Raw genomic sequence first — 18,239 nt, forward strand, 5'->3', positions numbered from 1 at the left:
TTAAAATCACTAGGTGCAAGGATACTTTTAATGTTAGTTGCTTTTCTAAAAACAATACTAGGGTACTCTGAAATACTGTTCCCTAAAATCGGATCTGATTTGATCAAATGCCAGTGTTTATTTAAAATTTTCGTTAAATATTTGTGGTGACAGCTATAGTTGGTTACTAGGGGTACTTTTATGATTTCTTTGGTTTGGTTATCTTCCCTTTGTTTTTTGATGAGTATGTTCTTTCTGTCCAAATTTCTAATTTTGGTGATATCCTCTTTCAAAGTATCATGGTTGTAGCCTTTTTCTAAGAATCTATTTTCTAAGATTTTGACTTGTGTGTCAAAATCAGAGAGTTTCGAACAATTTCGTCTAATTCGAAGAAATTGACCTTTAGGGGTGTTGTCTATCCACCTTTTTAGATGACAGCTGTGTGTGGGAATATAATTATTGGCATCTGTTGACTTGAAATGATTTTTCATTGCCAATTCTCCTTGTTCTATGTAAATATCCAAGTCTAAAAATGTTATTTGTTGTCTATTAATTGTGTATGTGAATTTCAAATTGAGATTATTTTGATTCATGTTTTCAAAAAAGGTGATAAGGCTGTCTTCACTTCCCTTCCACACTATTAAAATATCATCAATGTATCTTTTGAATAGCACAAGGTTTGCTCCCAGCTCATGCTCATGGGTAAAATGGTGTTCCCATTTACCCATGAATAAATTGGCATAGCTGGGAGCAAACCTTGTGCGCATAGCGGTACCCTGTAGCTGAAGGTATATGTTATCATTGAATGCAAAGATATTATTTTCCAGTATGAATTTTATACTATTTAAAATGAACTGTTTGTGTTTCATTTGTATGCTATTTTGACTTTTTAAGAACCAATCTACAGCCGCAATTCCTTTGTCATGTTGGATACTGGTGTACAGCGAACTGACGTCGCTAGTTGCCAAAATATAACGGAATAGAGAGATATGATTGCTTTATAGAGGCTATTTGACAACCACAATATTCCACCTTAATGATTATCCACCTTAAGAAACATACGTCATTAGAATCAATAGACCAATCACAGACGAATGATACGCATATAAAGAAGCAAAAAACATGTCTGAACCATCTTGATAAAGCCATGGTACATGGCGAAACGCGTTGAAGGAATCAGACAGCCAACTACCAAGTGTTAATATAGCACGGTTTCCAAGGATTACGAGAGATTGTACGGAACTATTTCACCTCTCTCCAACGTACTCTGCGCAGAGTTTCTTCATTCAGAGCCGGATCTACTTCCGAGATGATCAGTGACACCGCCAGCTGTTAGGAGCCGCTCCAGACACCTGTGCCTGACCTCGACGGAGTATCTAGTCCAAATTTGAAGCAGGTAGGCACTGTAGAGGTGTTGCGGCCCTACAGTTAGGTTGTATTTGTCACTCTATTTGCGAATAAAACAACAATCTGGTAGACACGCCAGCACAGTACTAAGGTGTCGAACTTACCACCTTTTAACTAAATAACAGATCTGTCTGTTTGATTGGTAACCGCTAAAAAGGAACTGAACTCTCGTTATATTTAGGATTACAATTTTGAATGTAAGAACATTCAGGTAGATATTAGTCCTTATTACTGTGAACATAGCCTGGTAACACCTAACGGCATAAGATTGAGCTCACAATCTCAAAAGGAACAAACTACTTGCTGCACAAAGTTGCAATATATTTTTTCTATATTAAGTTTTATTGTTCTAAGAATGTCAGATATCTATATATAGATTTTATTAGATCTCTGTGTTCAACGTATATGTTTATGACCGGTCATACATTTTAGTCCTACATATTGTATTAATGTATATTTGTGTTTTATCACATAACTAGTTTTAAATATCGCTTCTTAATAGAATAAATTTATCCTACTATTTGCAATCATCTAATCTCTGTGTATTGTGTCCAAATAAATATAGTATATCACCACCTACATAGAGGTGAATATAATTAACCAGAATTAGAGTATTTATTTTCAATAGACACATAAGTGTTTTTTAATCTCAAACGTAGTATTCCCCGCAGCTGTTAGCGCACATATGCAATTTTTTCTTTAGTTTATTAACCAATTCCCAAAATATCTGCTTTATGGGAGCAGTTTAGTGTATGTGCAGGGGATAGATTTGCGCACCTTATACCTTTTCTTTCAACACAGTCTATTTTAATTAGTGCACTGCTTTTCAATGCATTTCAATAGCAGTCACATGACTGAAAAAAAAGGTTGTTATTCTGAAAAAGCGCAAATTGAACCGGCGTAAACAAAGGGCCATCTGTATTTTTTAGTTTAGGTAATTTGTGTTAATTTAGGGGGCTTAGTAATTTAATTAGTTATTTGAATTGTGGGTTTTGGCGGTTAAAGTTAATAGGTTAATCAGGTTTATTGCGATGTGGGGGTTTTGTGGTTTAGGCGTTAATAGGTTAATTATGTTTATTGCGATGTGGGGGTTTTGTGGTTTAGGAGTTAATAGGTTAATTATGTTTATTGCGATGTGGGGAATTTGTGGTTTAGGGGTTAATAGGGTAATTAGGTTTTTTGTGATGTGGGTGGTTGACGATTAAGGGGTTAATTACTATATTATTTTGCAATGTGTGGGTTTGCGGTGTATGTGTTAATACTTTGTGTGGGAGGTTCGTTTTTTTTTTTTTTATACTTCGTGTGGGCGGCGTTTTTTTTTTGTAATGCTCCGTTTGCCTTTGCTGCATCCCGATGGATTCTGAACATGGCATCCTTCGGTGGATTCTTTCACCACCCCGCCTTCGCTGCATCCAGGTGAATTATTTTGGCTGCACGCGCAGCCAACATTCTGTTGGCTGCCTCTTGCTGCCAACATTCCAATGAGTATGTGAGCGCAACTGCCGATGGCGACGGACAATTACAAATGCAATTATAGTATAGGTGGGACTAATAGAATTTAAACCATGCTACCGATATCTTCAACTTACACACTTCTTGACCTCCTGACGGGAAACTGACAAATTAAAGAGACCTCTGTCTTCATTTTAAACATTTTTACTCTATGCAGACAGATTCATTAATGTACATATAATTCCTTGCTTAAAACTTTCCTGTGTAGAATACTAGGTATTGGCATTTGTTAATTTCCTTAGATGTCTTTTAAACATGTAACTAAATGTATCTCTCACTGGGCTCGCTTCCATTGAGCTGTTAAAAATGGAGCCGCAAGCTTCCGAAGCGACCGACAGCTAAAAGTAGTTTACGGCTCCATTTTAGGTACCAGGTTTCCATTGAAAAGGTTTCCTCTTTTCGTGTAGGTGTAAGTTAACGTTGTGTTAACGCTTCCACCCAATACCGGATTTCTAAAACATTAATAGCTTACTATGATAACTCGACCTTACACTACAATCGATCGTATATACGGCGCCGTATACGAGAGCGGCGCCGTATATTTTACCCGTCGCTCGCTGATAAAATAAAATCAAACACCTAAGGCATGTGCGATATCTACCTCTCAACCGCAAGCCCCCCACAACGCAAACTATCTATTAAATCTATTAACCCCTAATTCGCCATGACGCCACAAGCAAACTTTCTATTTAAACTATTAACCCCTAATCCACCATTAACCCACATCGCAATTAACCTAATAAATCTATTAACCCCTAAACCGCCAAACCCCACAACGCAAATAACTAATCACTAAGCCCCCTAACCTAACACCCCCTAAATTAACCCCATTACATAAATTTAAATAATTCTAAATTTTAATTAAAATAAAAAAGCTAAAAGTACTTAAAAATAAAAAAAACTAAGTTTAAATTAAGCTAAAATTACAGAAAATAAAAAAGTCTAACATTACATAAAATAATAAAATAAAAAAATTTCTATCAGCCAATCGGAATTCAAGGGACGCCATCTTGGATGACGTCATTTAAAGGAACCTTCATTCTTCGTTAGGACTTCGTTTGAAGAGGATGCTCGCGTCGGCTGGATTGAAGATGGACCCGCTCCGCTCCGGAAGGATGAAGATAGAAGATGCCGCCTGGATGAAGATTTCTACCGTCCGGATGAAGACTTCTGCTGTATTAAGGACCACTTGTGCCCGGCTGGGTGAAGATGGCTCAAGGTAGGGTGATCTTCAGGGGGTTAGTGTTAGGTTTTTTTAACGGGGGATTGGGTGGGTTTTAGAGTAGGGGTGTGTGGGTGGTGGGTTGTAATGTTGGGGGGGTATTGTATTTTTTTTTACAGGTAAAAGAGCTGATTACTTTTGGGGCAATGCCCCGCAAAAGGCCCTTTTAAGGGCTATTTGTAATTTAGTATAGGGTAGGGAATTTTTTTTATTTTGGGGGGCTTTTTTATTTTAGTAGGGGGATTAGATTAGGTGTAATTAGTGAAATTCTTGTAATTCTTTTTTTATTTTCTGTAATTTAGTGTTTTTTTTTCCGTAATTTAGTTTATTTAATTTAATTGTAATTAATTGTAGGTAGTTTAGGTAATTAGTTTAATGATAGTGTAGTGTTAGGTGTAATTGTAACTTAGGTTAGGATTTATTTTACAGGTAATTTTGTACTTATTTTAGCTAGGTAGTTATTAAATAGTTAATAACTATTTAATAACTTTTCTACCTAATTAAAATAAATACAAAGTTGCCTGTAAAATAAAAATAAATCCTAAGCTAGCTACAATGTAACTATTAGTTATATTGTAGCTAGCTTAGGGTTTATTTTATCAGTAAGTTTTTAGTTTTAAATAGGATTAATTTATTTAATTATGTTAAATAATTTTTTTGTATAATTTAAATAATTTTTAAGTTGGGGGGGTTAGGGTTAGACTTAGGTTTAGGGGTTAATAACTTTATTATAGTGGCGGCGACGTTGGCGGCGGCGGCGGCAGATTAGGGGTTAATAAATTTAATATAGTTGCGGCGACGTTGGAGGGGCAGATTAGGGGTTAATAACTATAATGTAGGTGTCTGCGATATTGGGGGCAGCAGATTAGGGGTTTATAAGTATAATGTAGGTGGCGGCGGTGTCCGGAGCGGCAGATTAGGGGTTAATAATTATAATGTAGGTGTCAGCAATAGCGGGGGCGGCAGATTAGGGGTTAATAAGTGTAAGATTAGGGGTGTTTAGACTCGGGGTTCGTGTTAGGTGCAGACGTAAATTTTGCAGGTGTTAAGTTGTTGGGTTTTTTTGGTTTTAAAGCTTTATTAATAATCAAACTGAAGATACAAATATGTTCCCAAACGCAGTGGGGAATATAAAACCAGTCATGTAAACATAATAATACAATAAGAAAACAAAAAAAAGGAAACCAGTCTTGTCACAGGTAGCTTTTTCACTATATAAGATAATAACGTGAAGAACACGGGTAAGCTGAGAGGAAGGAGGGATATCAGGCAAGGTATCAGCGGGAAAAGAAGATAAAGTGGGAAAGGAAGGAAGGGAGAAAGGGAAGGAAAAAGAAGAAGAAAAGAAAGGAAGAGAAAAGAAAGAAGGAAGGCTCTTTTACAGGGAGTGCAGAATTATTAGGCAAATGAGTATTTTGACCACATCATCCTCTTTATGCATGTTGTCTTACTCCAAGCTGTATAGGCTCGAAAGCCTACTACCAATTAAGCATATTAGGTGATGTGCATCTCTGTAATGAGAAGGGGTGTGGTCTAATGACATCAACACCCTATATCAGGTGTGCATAATTATTAGGCAACTTCCTTTCCTTTGGCAAAATGGGTCAAAAGAAGGACTTGACAGGCTCAGAAAAGTCAAAAATAGTGAGATATCTTGCAGAGGGATGCAGTACTCTTAAAATTGCAAAGCTTCTGAAGCGTGATCATCGAATAATCAAGCGTTTCATTCAAAATAGTCAACAGGGTTGCAAGAAGCGTGTGGAAAAACCAAGGCGCAAAATAACTGCCCATGAACTGAGAAAAGTCAAGCGTGCAGCTGCCAAGATGCCACCTGCCACCAGTTTGGCCATATTTCAGAGCTGCAACATCACTGGAGTGCCCAAAAGCACAAGGTGTGCAATACTCAGAGACATGGCCAAGGTAAGAAAGGCTGAAAGACGACCACCACTGAACAAGACACACAAGCTGAAACGTCAAGACTGGGCCAAGAAATATCTCAAGACTGATTTTTCTAAGGTTTTATGGACTGATGAAATGAGAGTGAGTCTTGATGGGCCAGATGGATGGGCCCGTGGCTGGATTGGTAAAGGGCAGAGAGCTCCAGTCCGACTCAGACGCCAGCAAGGTGGAGGTGGAGTACTGGTTTGGGCTGGTATCATCAAAGATGAGCTTGTGGGGCCTTTTCGGGTTGAGGATGGAGTCAAGCTCAACTCCCAGTCCTACTGCCAGTTTCTGGAAGACACCTTCTTCAAGCAGTGGTACAGGAAAAAGTCTGCATCCTTCAAGAAAAACATGATTTTCATGCAGGACAATGCTCCATCACACGCGTTCAAGTACTCCACAGCGTGGCTGGCAAGAAAGGGTATAAAAGAAGAAAATCTAATGACATGGCCTCCTTGTTCACCTGATCTGAACCCCATTGAGAACCTGTGGTCCATCATCAAATGTGAGATTTACAAGGAGGGAAAACAGTACACCTCTCTGAACAGTGTCTGGGAGGCTGTGGTTGCTGCTGCACGCAATGTTGATGGTGAACAGATCAAAACACTGACAGAATCCATGAATGGCAGGCTTTTGAGTGTCCTTGCAAAGAAAGGTGGCTATATTGGTCACTGATTTGTTTTTGTTTTGTTTTTGAATGACAGAAATGTATATTTGTGAATGTTGAGATGTTATATTGGTTTCACTGGTAAAAATAAATAATTGAAATGGGTATATATTTGTTTTTTGTTAAGTTGCCTAATAATTATGCACAGTAATAGTCACCTGCACACACAGATATCCCCCTAAAATAGCTATAACTAAAAACAAACTAAAAACTACTTCCAAAACTATTCAGCTTTGATATTAATGAGTTTTTTGGGTTCATTGAGAACATGGTTGTTGTTCAATAATAAAATTAATCCTCAAAAATACAACTTGCCTAATAATTCTGCACTCCCTGTATAAGCAATATGCTAGCCAGGAGGGTTTGAAGGATCCACCTACAGATCTGACCTAGGGAGCCAATTGGGCCTAAATAATTTAGTCCAGTCTTCCCAAATCATCTCAAAGAGGTCTATTTTATCTAAAGTATAGAACACATTTCTTTCCATGGAATTGATATAGGCCATGATTTCTGATACAGAGGACCAGCTCGGGGGATTCTGGTTTTTCCATGCTCTAGTGATCGCGAGTCTGGTGGCCGAGAAAAGATAAACACACATATAGCTCTGGAACTTAGGGAAGGAGTGTAGGCCTACATGTAATAGAGCTGTTTCTGGGGATTTTGGGGCATGTATATTTAATCTGGTTAACAGGGTGTACACCTTGTGGCACAGAGGTTTAAGCTTGGGACAGGCCCACCATATGCGGAGGGAATCCCCTGGTTTTCCGCAAAGTCTCCAGCACTGGGGCATAAATCCGGTTGAGTTTAAAAAGTCTCATGGGGGCGAAATACCCTGTGAGAGAGCAATTTGTAGTAGGATTCATAAAGGGTCGTGCAATGTATGGCTTTTGTTGTGAGGTCAAAGGCCCTAGACCAAAGGAGCTGAGGGAAATGTACATGTAAAATGTCTTCCCATTTTTTGATATGTAATGCCTTATTGTCCGGGGTTTGCCCCCTCCACAAGCCAGTAGAAATGGGTCAAGGGTTTACAAATTTGTCTCCCTTTTTTCCACAATGTTTCCCAAATGGTCAAGGGGCGGGGAAGAGACGGAGTGAATCCTCAGGATCTCAGTATACTTTTAATCCGGGTATATTCAAAGCGTAGCTTGGGAGGAACGACCTGTGTGCCGGTAAGTTGGGACAGAGGCAGGTATGTGTCTGGGGAGTGGGGTGGAATTAGGTCAGAGACCAGAGAGAGGCCCAAGTTTGACCAAGCATTAGGGTGCGAGTCAGGGAGGCCTAACAGCAGACCAGCAAGGGAGTGAATAGGTGAGGGATGGGGGATACCCCAGAGTAGTGTCTCAATTTATCCCAGGAATTTAGGCATTCTTTTATTATAATGTTGTCAATATTGAGAGTGCGTCTACAGTGCAGGGGGATCCAAATTAAATCACATAAATGAATATGGTTAGGTAGAGATGCCTGCTCTAGGGCACGCCATGTGCTCAAACAAGTTTTGTTTCCCCAATGTGAGATATGGGAAAGCATAGCCGCTTCATAATAACGGATAACAGAGGGAGAAGCAACTCCCATGACCGATTTTGGGTATTGAAGTAATTTATAGGCAACTCTGGCTGGTTTGCCTTGCCAACTATACTTGGCAAGGCCACTTTGAAACTGTAACAGCAAACATCGAGTCTTATGGGCAAGCACCGAAATAGATAATTTAATTTTGGTATAAACGACATCTTAAGGGCCGCGATCCTACCTAACCATGAAATTTACTTATAATCGCATTTAGAAGTTAAGGATCTTAGTTCAGCCAGAAGGGGGAAATAATTGTCTTGGTGTTAGTTTTTTTCTCACCCAGCTCAGCCCCATTGTTTCCTATGGGGAAATCGTGCACGAGCACGTTTAGCCAGCTTACCGCTGACTTAAGCAACGCTGGTATAGAGGTGAGATGTGGAGCTAAATTTTGCTCAACGCTCACTTTTCTGAGGCTAACGCCGGCTTGCACAAAACTCGTAATACCAGCGTTGTTTAAAGGGAGCGGTAAGAAAAAAAGGAGCGTTAGCACCGTACAGCCTTACCGACAAAACTCGTAAGTTTTTCTCCAACATTGGTGTGTCCGGTCCACGGCGTCATCCATAACTTGTGGGAATATTCTCTTCCCCAACAGGAAATGGCAAAGAGCACAGCAAAAGCTGTCCATATAGTCCCTCCTAGGCTCCGCCCACCCCAGTCATTCTCTTTGCCGCTGAACAAGCAGCATCTCCACGGAGATGGTGAAGAGTATGTGGTGTTTAGTTGTAGTTTTTTATTCTACTATCAAGAGTTTGTTATTTTAAAATAGTGCTGGTATGTACTATTTACTCTGAAACAGAAAAGGATGAAGAGTTCTGTTTGTGAGAGGAGTATGATTTTAGCAGCAGTAACTAAAATCGTTTGCTGTTCCCACATAGGACTGTTGAGATGAGATAACTTCAGTTGGGGGGAACAGTTGGCAGACTTTTCTGCTTAAGGTATGACTAGCCATATTTCTAACAAGACTGTGTAATGCTGGAAGGCTGTCATTTTCCCCTCATGGGGACCGGTAAGCCATTTTCTTAGTCTCAAACAGAATAAAGAGCTTAATATGGGCTATAAAACTGGTAGACACTTTTATGGGCTAGATCGATTGCTTTATTTGGACATTTTATACAGTTTGATGTTGAAATTCACACTTTATAACTTTGGGGAACGTTTTTTTACGTCAGGCACTGGTTTAGACAACTTCCCAGTCAGCAAGGGCCTTCTCTGTAGTAGGCAGAGCCTCATTTCCGCGCCATTACTGCGCAGTTACTTTTGAGAGCAGTACATGCAGCTGCATGTGTGTGGGTCTGGAAGTAGTTGGAAAGGTTCCTAGAAGGCTTCATTTGGTATCGTATACCCCCCTGGGTTTGGTAAAGTCGCAGCAAAGGCTGGAGCTGGGACTGTAGAGGGGTTAAAACTGTAAACGGCTCCGGTTCATTTTAAGGGTTAAAGGTCTGAAATTTGGGGTGCAATGCTTTGAATGCTTTAAGACACTGTGGTGAAAATTTGGTTAAAATTGAACAATTCCTTCATAGTTTTTCACATATTCAGTAAAAAGTGTGCCCTGTTTAAAATTTAAAGAGACAGTAACGGTTTTGTTTTAAAACGGTTTTTGTACTTTATTGACAAGTTTAAGCCTGTTTAACATGTCTGTGCCTTCAGATAGACTATGTTCTGTATGTATGAAAGCCAATGTGTCTCCCCCTTCAAATATGTGTGATAATTGTGCCATAGCGTCCAAACAAAGTAAGGACAGTACTGCCACAGATAGTAAAGTTGCCCAAGATGATTCATCAGATGAAGGGAGTAGACATAGTTCTACATCATCTCCTTCTGTGTCTACACCAGTTTTGCCCACGCAGGAGACCCCTAGTACTTCTAGCGCGCCAATGCTTCTTACTATGCAACAATTGACGGCAGTAATGGATAACTCCATAGCAAATATTTTATCCAAAATGCCTGCATTTCAGAGAAAGCGTGATTGCTCTGTTTTAAACACTGTAGAGCAGGAGGGCGCTGATGATAATTGCTCTGTCATACCCTCACACCAATCTGAAGTGGCCATGAGGGAGGTTTTGTCAGATGGGGAAATTTCTGATTCAGGTAGAATTTCTCAACAGGCAGAACCTGATGTTGTGACATTTAAATTTAAATTAGAGCATCTCCGCGCACTGCTTAAGGAGGTGCTATCTACTCTGGATGATTGTGACAACCTGGTCATTCCAGAAAAATTGTGCAAGATGGACAAGTTCCTAGAGGTTCCGGTGCACCCCAACGCTTTTCCAATACCCAAGCGGGTGGCGGACATAGTGAATAAGGAGTGGGAGAAGCCCGGCATACCTTTTGTACCCCCTCCTATATTTAAGAAATTATTTCCTATGGTCGACCCCAGAAAGGACTTATGGCAGACAGTCCCTAAGGTCGAGGGGGCAGTTTCTACACTAGCTAAGCGCACTACTATTCCTATCGAGGATAATTGTGCTTTCAAAGATCCTATGGATAAAAAATTGGAGGGTTTGCTTAAAAAGATTTTTGTACAGCAAGGTTACCTCCTGCAACCTATTTCGTGCATTATTCCTGTCACTACAGCAGCGTGGTTCTGGTTTGAGGAACTAGAAAAGTCGCTCAGTAGAGAAACTCCGTATGAGGAGGTTATGGACAGAATTCACGCACTTAAGTTAGCTAATTCCTTTATTTTAGATGCCGCTTTACAGTTAGCTAGATTAGCGGCGAAAAATTCAGGGTTTGCAATAGTGGCGCGCAGAGCGCTCTGGCTAAAGTCTTGGTCAGCGGATGTATCTTCCAAGACAAAATTGCTTAATATCCCTTTCAAGGGTAAAACCCTTTTTGGGCCAGAATTGAAGGAGATTATCTCAGACATCACTGGGGGTAAGGGCCATGCCCTCCCACAAGATAGGCCTTTCAAGGCCAAGAATAAGTCTAATTTTCGTTCCTTTCGCAATTTCAGGAACGGACCGGCCTCCAACTCTGCAGCCTCTAGACAAGAGGGTAATGCTTCGCAAACCAAACCAGCTTGGAAACCGATGCAAGGCTGGAACAAGGGTAAGCAGGCCAAGAAGCCTGCTGCTGCTACCAAAACAGCATGAAGGAGTAGCCCCCGATCCAGGACCGGATCTAGTAGGGGGCAGACTCTCTCTCTTCGCTCAGGCTTGGGCAAGAGATGTTCAGGATCCCTGGGCACTAGAAATAGTTTCTCAGGGTTATCTTCTGGAATTCAAGGAACTACCCCCAAGGGGAAGGTTCCACATGTCTCACTTATCTTCAAACCAAATAAAGAGACAGGCATTCTTACATTGTGTAGAAGACCTGTTAAAAATGGGAGTGATACACCCAGTTCCAACTGTGGAACAAGGACTGGGGTTTTACTCAAATCTGTTTGTAGTTCCCAAAAAAGAGGGAACCTTCAGACCAATTCTGGATTTAAAGATTCTAAACAAATTTCTCAGAGTGCCATCGCTCAAAATGGAAACCATTCAAACGATTTTACCTACAATCCAGGAGGGTCAATTTATGACTACCGTGGATCTAAAGGATGCGTATCTACATATTCCTATCCACAAAGATCATCATCAGTTCCTAAGGTTCGCCTTTCTGGACAAACATTACCAGTTTGTGGCTCTCCCATTTGGGCTAGCAACTGCTACAAGGATTTTCACAAAGGTACTCGGGTCCCTTCTAGCGGTTCTAAGACCAAGGGGCATTGCAGTGGCACCTTACTTGGACGACATTCTGATACAAGCGTCGTCTCTTTCAAAGGCAAAGGCTCACACAGACATCGTTCTGGCCTTTCTCAGATCTCACGGGTGGAAGGTGAACATAGAAAAAAGTTCCCTGTCTCCGTCGACAAGAGTTCCTTTCTTGGGGACAATAATAGATTCTTTAGAAATGAAGATTTTCCTGACAGATGTCAGAAAGTCAAAACTTCTAAACGCTTGTCAAGTTCTTCACTCTGTTCCACGACCTTCCATAGCTCAGTGCATGGAAGTAGTAGGGTTGATGGTTGCAGCAATGGACATAGTTCCTTTTGCGCGAATTCATCTAAGACCATTACAACTGTGCATGCTGAAACAGTGGAATGGGGACTATACAGACTTGTCTCCAGTGATTCAAGTAGATCAGAAGACCAGAGACTCACTCCGTTGGTGGCTAACCCAGGATCACCTGTCCCAGGGAATGAGCTTCCGCAGACCAGAGTGGGTCATCGTCACGACCGACGCCAGTCTAGTGGGCTGGGGCGTGGTCTGGGACTCCCTGAAAGCTCAGGGTCTATGGTCTCGGGAAGAGTCTCTTCTCCCGATAAACATTCTGGAACTGAGAGCGATATTCAATACTCTCAGGGCTTGGCCTCAACTAGCAAAGGCCAGATTCATAAGATTCCAATCAGACAACATGACGACTGTTGCTTACATCAACCATCAGGGGGGAACAAGGAGTTCCCTGGCGATGAGAGAAGTGACCAAAATCATCAAATGGGCGGAGGATCACTCCTGCCACCTATCTGCGATCCACATCCCAGGAGTGGAAAACTGGGAGGCGGATTATCTGAGTCGTCAGACATTCCATCTGGGGGAGTGGGAACTCCACCCGGAGATATTTGCCCAGTTGACCCAATTATGGGGCATTCCAGACATGGATCTGATGGCGTCTCGTCAGAACTTCAAGGTTCCTTGCTACGGGTCCAGATCCAGGGATCCCAAGGCGACTCTAGTGGATGCATTAGTAGCGCCTTGGGCCTTCAATCTATCTTATGCGTTTCCACCGTTTCCTCTCATTCCCAGGCTGGTAGCCAGGATCAAACAGGAGAGGGCCTCTGTGATTTTGATAGCTCCTGCGTGGCCACGCAGGACTTGGTATGCGGACCTGGTGAATATGTCATCGGCTCCACCATGGAAGCTACCTTTGAGACAGGATCTTCTAGTACAGGGTCCATTCGAACATCCAAATCTAGTTTCTCTCCAGCTGACGGCTTGGAAATTGAACGCTTGATTTTATCTAAGCGTGGGTTTTCGATTTCTGTGATAGATACTCTGGTACAAGCCAGAAAACCTGTAACTAGAAAGATTTACCATAAAATATGGAAAAGATATATCTGTTGGTGTGAATCCAAGGGATTCTCATGGAGTAAGATTAAAATTCATAGGATCCTTTCCTTTCTTCAAGAAGGTTTGGATAAGGGATTATCAGCGAGTTCTCTAAAAGGACAGATTTCTGCTTTATCTGTTCAAGCTTTTGTTCAGGCTTTGGTCAGGATCAAGCCTGTTTACAGACCTTTGACTCCTCCCTGGAGTCTGAATTTAGTTCTTTCAGTTCTTCAAGGGGTTTCGTTTGAACCTCTACATTCTATAGATATCAAGTTGTTATCTTGGAAAGTTCTGTTTTTGGTTGCTATTTCTTCTGCTAGAAGAGTTTCAGAGTTATCTGCTCTGCAGTGTAATCCGCCCTATCTGGTGTTCCATTCAGATAAGGTTGTTTTGCGTACTAAACCTGGTTTCCTTCCAAAGGTTGTTTCCAACAAGAATATTAACCAGGAAATAGTTGTGCCTTCTTTGTGTCCGAATCCAGTTTCAAAGAAGGAACGTTTGTTACATAATTTAGATGTAGTACATGCTTTAACCCCTTAATGACAACTGACGTACCAGGTACGTCATGCATTAACAAGCAGTTAATGACAATGGACGTACCTGGTACGTCAGTTGTCTAACAGAGTGCTGGAAGTGATCACAATCACTTCCAGCAGCTCTGAGGGTATTGCAGTGATGCCTCGATATGGAGGCATCCTGCAATACCCCTTTACAAGACTCAGATGCAGAGAGAGCCGCTCTGTGGCCCTCTCTGCACCGGTAGTGATGGTGCCGATGGTGCCTTTGTCCGGTGGGAGGAGGGAGCGTGTGCGCGCGCGTGCACGATGCGCGCGCGTGCACGATGCGCGCGTGCACGGGTGTGTGTGGGCGCGGGTGCACGTGCACATGCGCGCATTAGCCACACTGACACCAATGAAAAAGGAAGGGGAAAAAAAGTTATTTTTTTTTTTTTACATTTAAAAGGATCTGGGAGGGGGAGGGGTGGGGGTATTATGGGGGGGCTGCTACACTACAGAAATAATTAAACATACAAATAAAAATTATAAATAAAATTAAAATAGTTTGGTTTGTGGGGCCAAACTGGGTACTGGCAGACAGCTGCCAGTACCCAAGATGGCGGTAATTAGGTAGGGGAGAGGGTTAGAGAGCTGGAGGGGGGGATCAGGGAGGTTGGTGCTAAGGCAGGGGTCCATCACAACTAAAATATTTTATAATTTTTATTTTAAAAAAAAAAAAAAAACTCTTTTATTTAGTACTGGCAGATTTTCTGCCAGTACTTAAGATGGCGGTAACAATTGTGGGGTGGGGGAGGGAAGAGAGCTGTTTGGGAGGGATCAGGGAGTGGGATGTGTCAGGTGGGAGGCTGATCTCTAAAATTAACCCTGCAAGCTCCCTACAAGCTACCTAATTTAACCCCTTCACTGCTGGGCATAATTCACGTGTGGTGCGCAGCAGCATTTAGCGGCCTTCTAATTACCAAAAAGCAACGCCAAAGCCATATAAATCTGCTATTTCTGAACAAAGGGGATCCCAGAGAAGCTTTTACAACAATTTCTGCCATAATAGCACAAGCTGTTTGTAAATAATTTCAGTGAGAAACCTAAAATTGTGAAAAATGTAAAGTTTTTTTTTTTTTATTTGCTCGCATTTGGCGGTGAAATGGTGGCATAAAATATACCAAAATGGGCCTAGATCAATACTTGGGGTTGTCTACTACACTACACTAAAGCTAAAATTAACCCTACAAGCTCCCTACAAGCTCCCTAATTAACCCCTTCACTCCTGGGCATAAAACATGTGTGGTTTGCAGCGGCATTTAGCGGCCTTCTAATTACCAAAAAGCAACCACAAAGCCATATAAGTCTGTTATTTCTGAAAAAGGGGATCCCAGAGAAGCATTTACAACCATTTGTGCCATAATTGCAGAAGCTGTTTGTAAATAATTTCAGTGGGAAACCTAAAGTTTGTGACAAAATTTGTGAAAAAGTGAACTTTTTTTTTTTTTTTTAGCGCATTTGGCGGTGAAATGGTGGCATGAAATATACCAAAATGGGCCTAGATCAATTCTTTGGGATGTCTTCTAAAACAAAATATATACATGTCAAGGGATATTCAGGTATTCCTGACAGATATCAGGGTTCCAAAGTAACTAGGGCTAATTTTGAAAAAAAGTGGTTTGGAAATAGCAAAGTGCTACTTGTATTTATTGCCCCATAAATTGCAAAAAAAGCAAAGAACATGTAAACATTGGGTATTTCTAAACTCAGGACAAAATTTATAAGCTATTTAGCATGGGTGTTTTTTGGTGATTGTAGATGTGTAACAGATTTTGGGGGTCAAAGTTAGAAAAAGTGTGTTTTTTTCCATTTTTTCCTCATATTTTATCATTTTTTTTAGTAAATTATAAGATATGATGAAAATAATGGTATCTTTAGAAAGTCCATTTAATGACGAGAAAAACGGTATATAATATGTGTGGGTACAGTAAACGAGTAAGAGGAAAATTACAGCTAAACGCAAACACTGCAGAAATGTAAAAATAGCCATTGTCATTAAGGGTAAGAAAATTGAAAAATGGTCCGGTCATTAAGGGGTTAAAGTTCTATTTAGAAGCAACAAAGGATTTCAGACAAACGTCTTCTCTGTTTGTCGTTTATTCTGGCAAGAGGAGAGGTCAAAAAGCTACTGCTACCTCTCTTTCCTTTTGGCCGAAAAGCATCATCCGATTGGCTTACGAGACTGCTGGACGGCAGCCTCCCGAACGAATCACAGCTCACTCTACTAGGGCTGTGGCTTCCACATGGGCCTTCAAGAACGAGGCTTCTGTTGATCAGATATGTAAGGCAGCGGCTTGGTCTTCCCTGCACACTTTTGCCAAATTCTACAAATTTGATACTTTTGCTTCTTCGGAGGCTATTTTTGGGAGAAAGGTTTTGCAAGCCGTGGTGCCTTCTGTTTAGGTAACCTGATTGGCTCCCTCCCTTCATCCGTGTCCTAAAGCTTTGGTATTGGTTCCCACAAGTTATGGATGACGCCGTGGACCGGACACACCAATGTTGGAGAAAACAGAATTTATGCTTACTTGATAAATTACTTTCTCCAACGGTGTGTCCGGTCCACGGCCCGCCCTGGTTTTTTAATCAGGTTTGATAAATTTCTTTCTTTAACTACAGTCACCACGGCACCCTATGGTTTCTCCTTTTTTTTTCTCCTGTCCGTCGGTCGAATGACTGGGGTGGGCGGAGCCTAGGAGGGACTATATGGACAGCTTTTGCTGTGCTCTTTGCCATTTCCTGTTGGGGAAGAGAATATTCCCACAAGTTATGGATGACGCCGTGGACCGGACACACCGTTGGAGAAAGTAATTTATCAGGTAAGCATAAATTCTGTTTTTTTAAAGGTTTTTTTTAAGGTAAAATAACTGTTTAATTTAGGGCAATGCTCTACAAAAGGCCCTTTTAAGGGCTATTGGTAGTTTAGTATTAGATTAGAGGGTGTTTTTATTTTGGGGGGCTTTTTTTATTTTCATAGGGATTAGGTTTAATTTTTTATTTTTGACAATTTTGTTTATTATTTTATGTAATGTTTGACTTTTTTATTTTCTGTATTTTTAGCTTAATTTAAACTTAGTTTTTTATTTTTTAAGTAATGTTAGCTTTTTTATTTTAATTGTAATTTAGTATTATTTTAATTTATGTAATGGGGTTAATTTAGGGGGTGTTAGGTTAGGGGGCTTATTGATTAGTTATTTGTATTGTGGGGTTTGGCGGTTTAGGGGTTAAGAGATTTATAAGGTTAATTGCGTTGTGTGTTAATGGTGGATTAGGGGTTAATAGTTTAAATAGATAGTTTGCTTGTGGCGGCATGGCGGATTAGGGGTTAATAAATTTAATAGTTTGCATTGTGGGGGCATTGCGGATTAGGGGTTAATAGATTTAATAGATAGTTTGCGTTGTGAAGGCATTGTGGATTAGGGGGTTAATAGATTTAATAGATAGTTTGCGTTGTGGGGCATGGTCGTTTAGAGGTTAATGCATTTATTATAAATTGTGATGTGGAGGGGATGGCAGATTAGGGGTTAATAGTTTAAATAGGTACTTTGCAATGTGGCGGCATGGCGGTTTAGTGGTTAATACATTTATTATAAGTTGCTATAGAGGGGTTTTGAAGTGTCGGGTTAGATTTCAATGGAAAAAAGGTCTCAAATAGCACCTTTTTCCTGTTTTACACCTAGTTGAGCTGGATGTAATTTTTGTTAGTGTATCGGCAGCCTCTGACAGTGTATTTACGGTTTGCGTGGGCATTGGAAACTGGGTATTATTTAAAGATTAGCGGCTTCCTATACTTTGTATGGGACATGATGGAAACGAGCCCACTGTTGGCTCTGCTAGGATTTTATTTTGTTGTGTTTTAGTATCTCTATTATCCTTAAAACTAATGTTTGCACTCAGCGCTGCGGAATCTGTTGGCGCTCTACAAATACCTGATAATAATAATAATATTTACACTGATATATTGTCATTTTGTTAACTGCTGAGCATAATACTTTTAGTAAAATGAATAAAAGCATCTGGAATTAGTTGCACTGGTGTCTTATGAATAGAACTAGACTGATATACTGCAGGAACGTTCTCTTTGTGAAAGTTACAAGGGGGCTAAAAGAGGCTGCCTTCCTGGTATAATATCAAATGGCAGGCTATTATAGCCGTGTGTGATCCCTGTAGACCACAGCTATTTCCTTGCCTAGTATGTAAATGCTCCTTGTCTTCTAAAGGGTGATGGGGAAGCAGACATTGACCACTTGCCGGCTATGCTTTCGAAGGAAATGACCGCTTCTTAGAGGCTGTGGTTATTTGTA

General features: G+C 40.8%; 1 protein-coding gene across 1 annotated transcript in view; it reads left to right on the plus strand.

Moving 5' to 3' along the window:
- The window catches only part of ARMH1 (armadillo like helical domain containing 1), a 195,596-nt gene that overhangs the window by 77,931 nt on the left and 99,426 nt on the right, over positions 1–18,239 (plus strand). The window lies entirely within an intron of this gene.

Source organism: Bombina bombina, chromosome 10 (genome assembly GCF_027579735.1).
Source record: "Bombina bombina isolate aBomBom1 chromosome 10, aBomBom1.pri, whole genome shotgun sequence".
Classification (NCBI taxonomy): domain Eukaryota; kingdom Metazoa; phylum Chordata; class Amphibia; order Anura; family Bombinatoridae; genus Bombina; species Bombina bombina.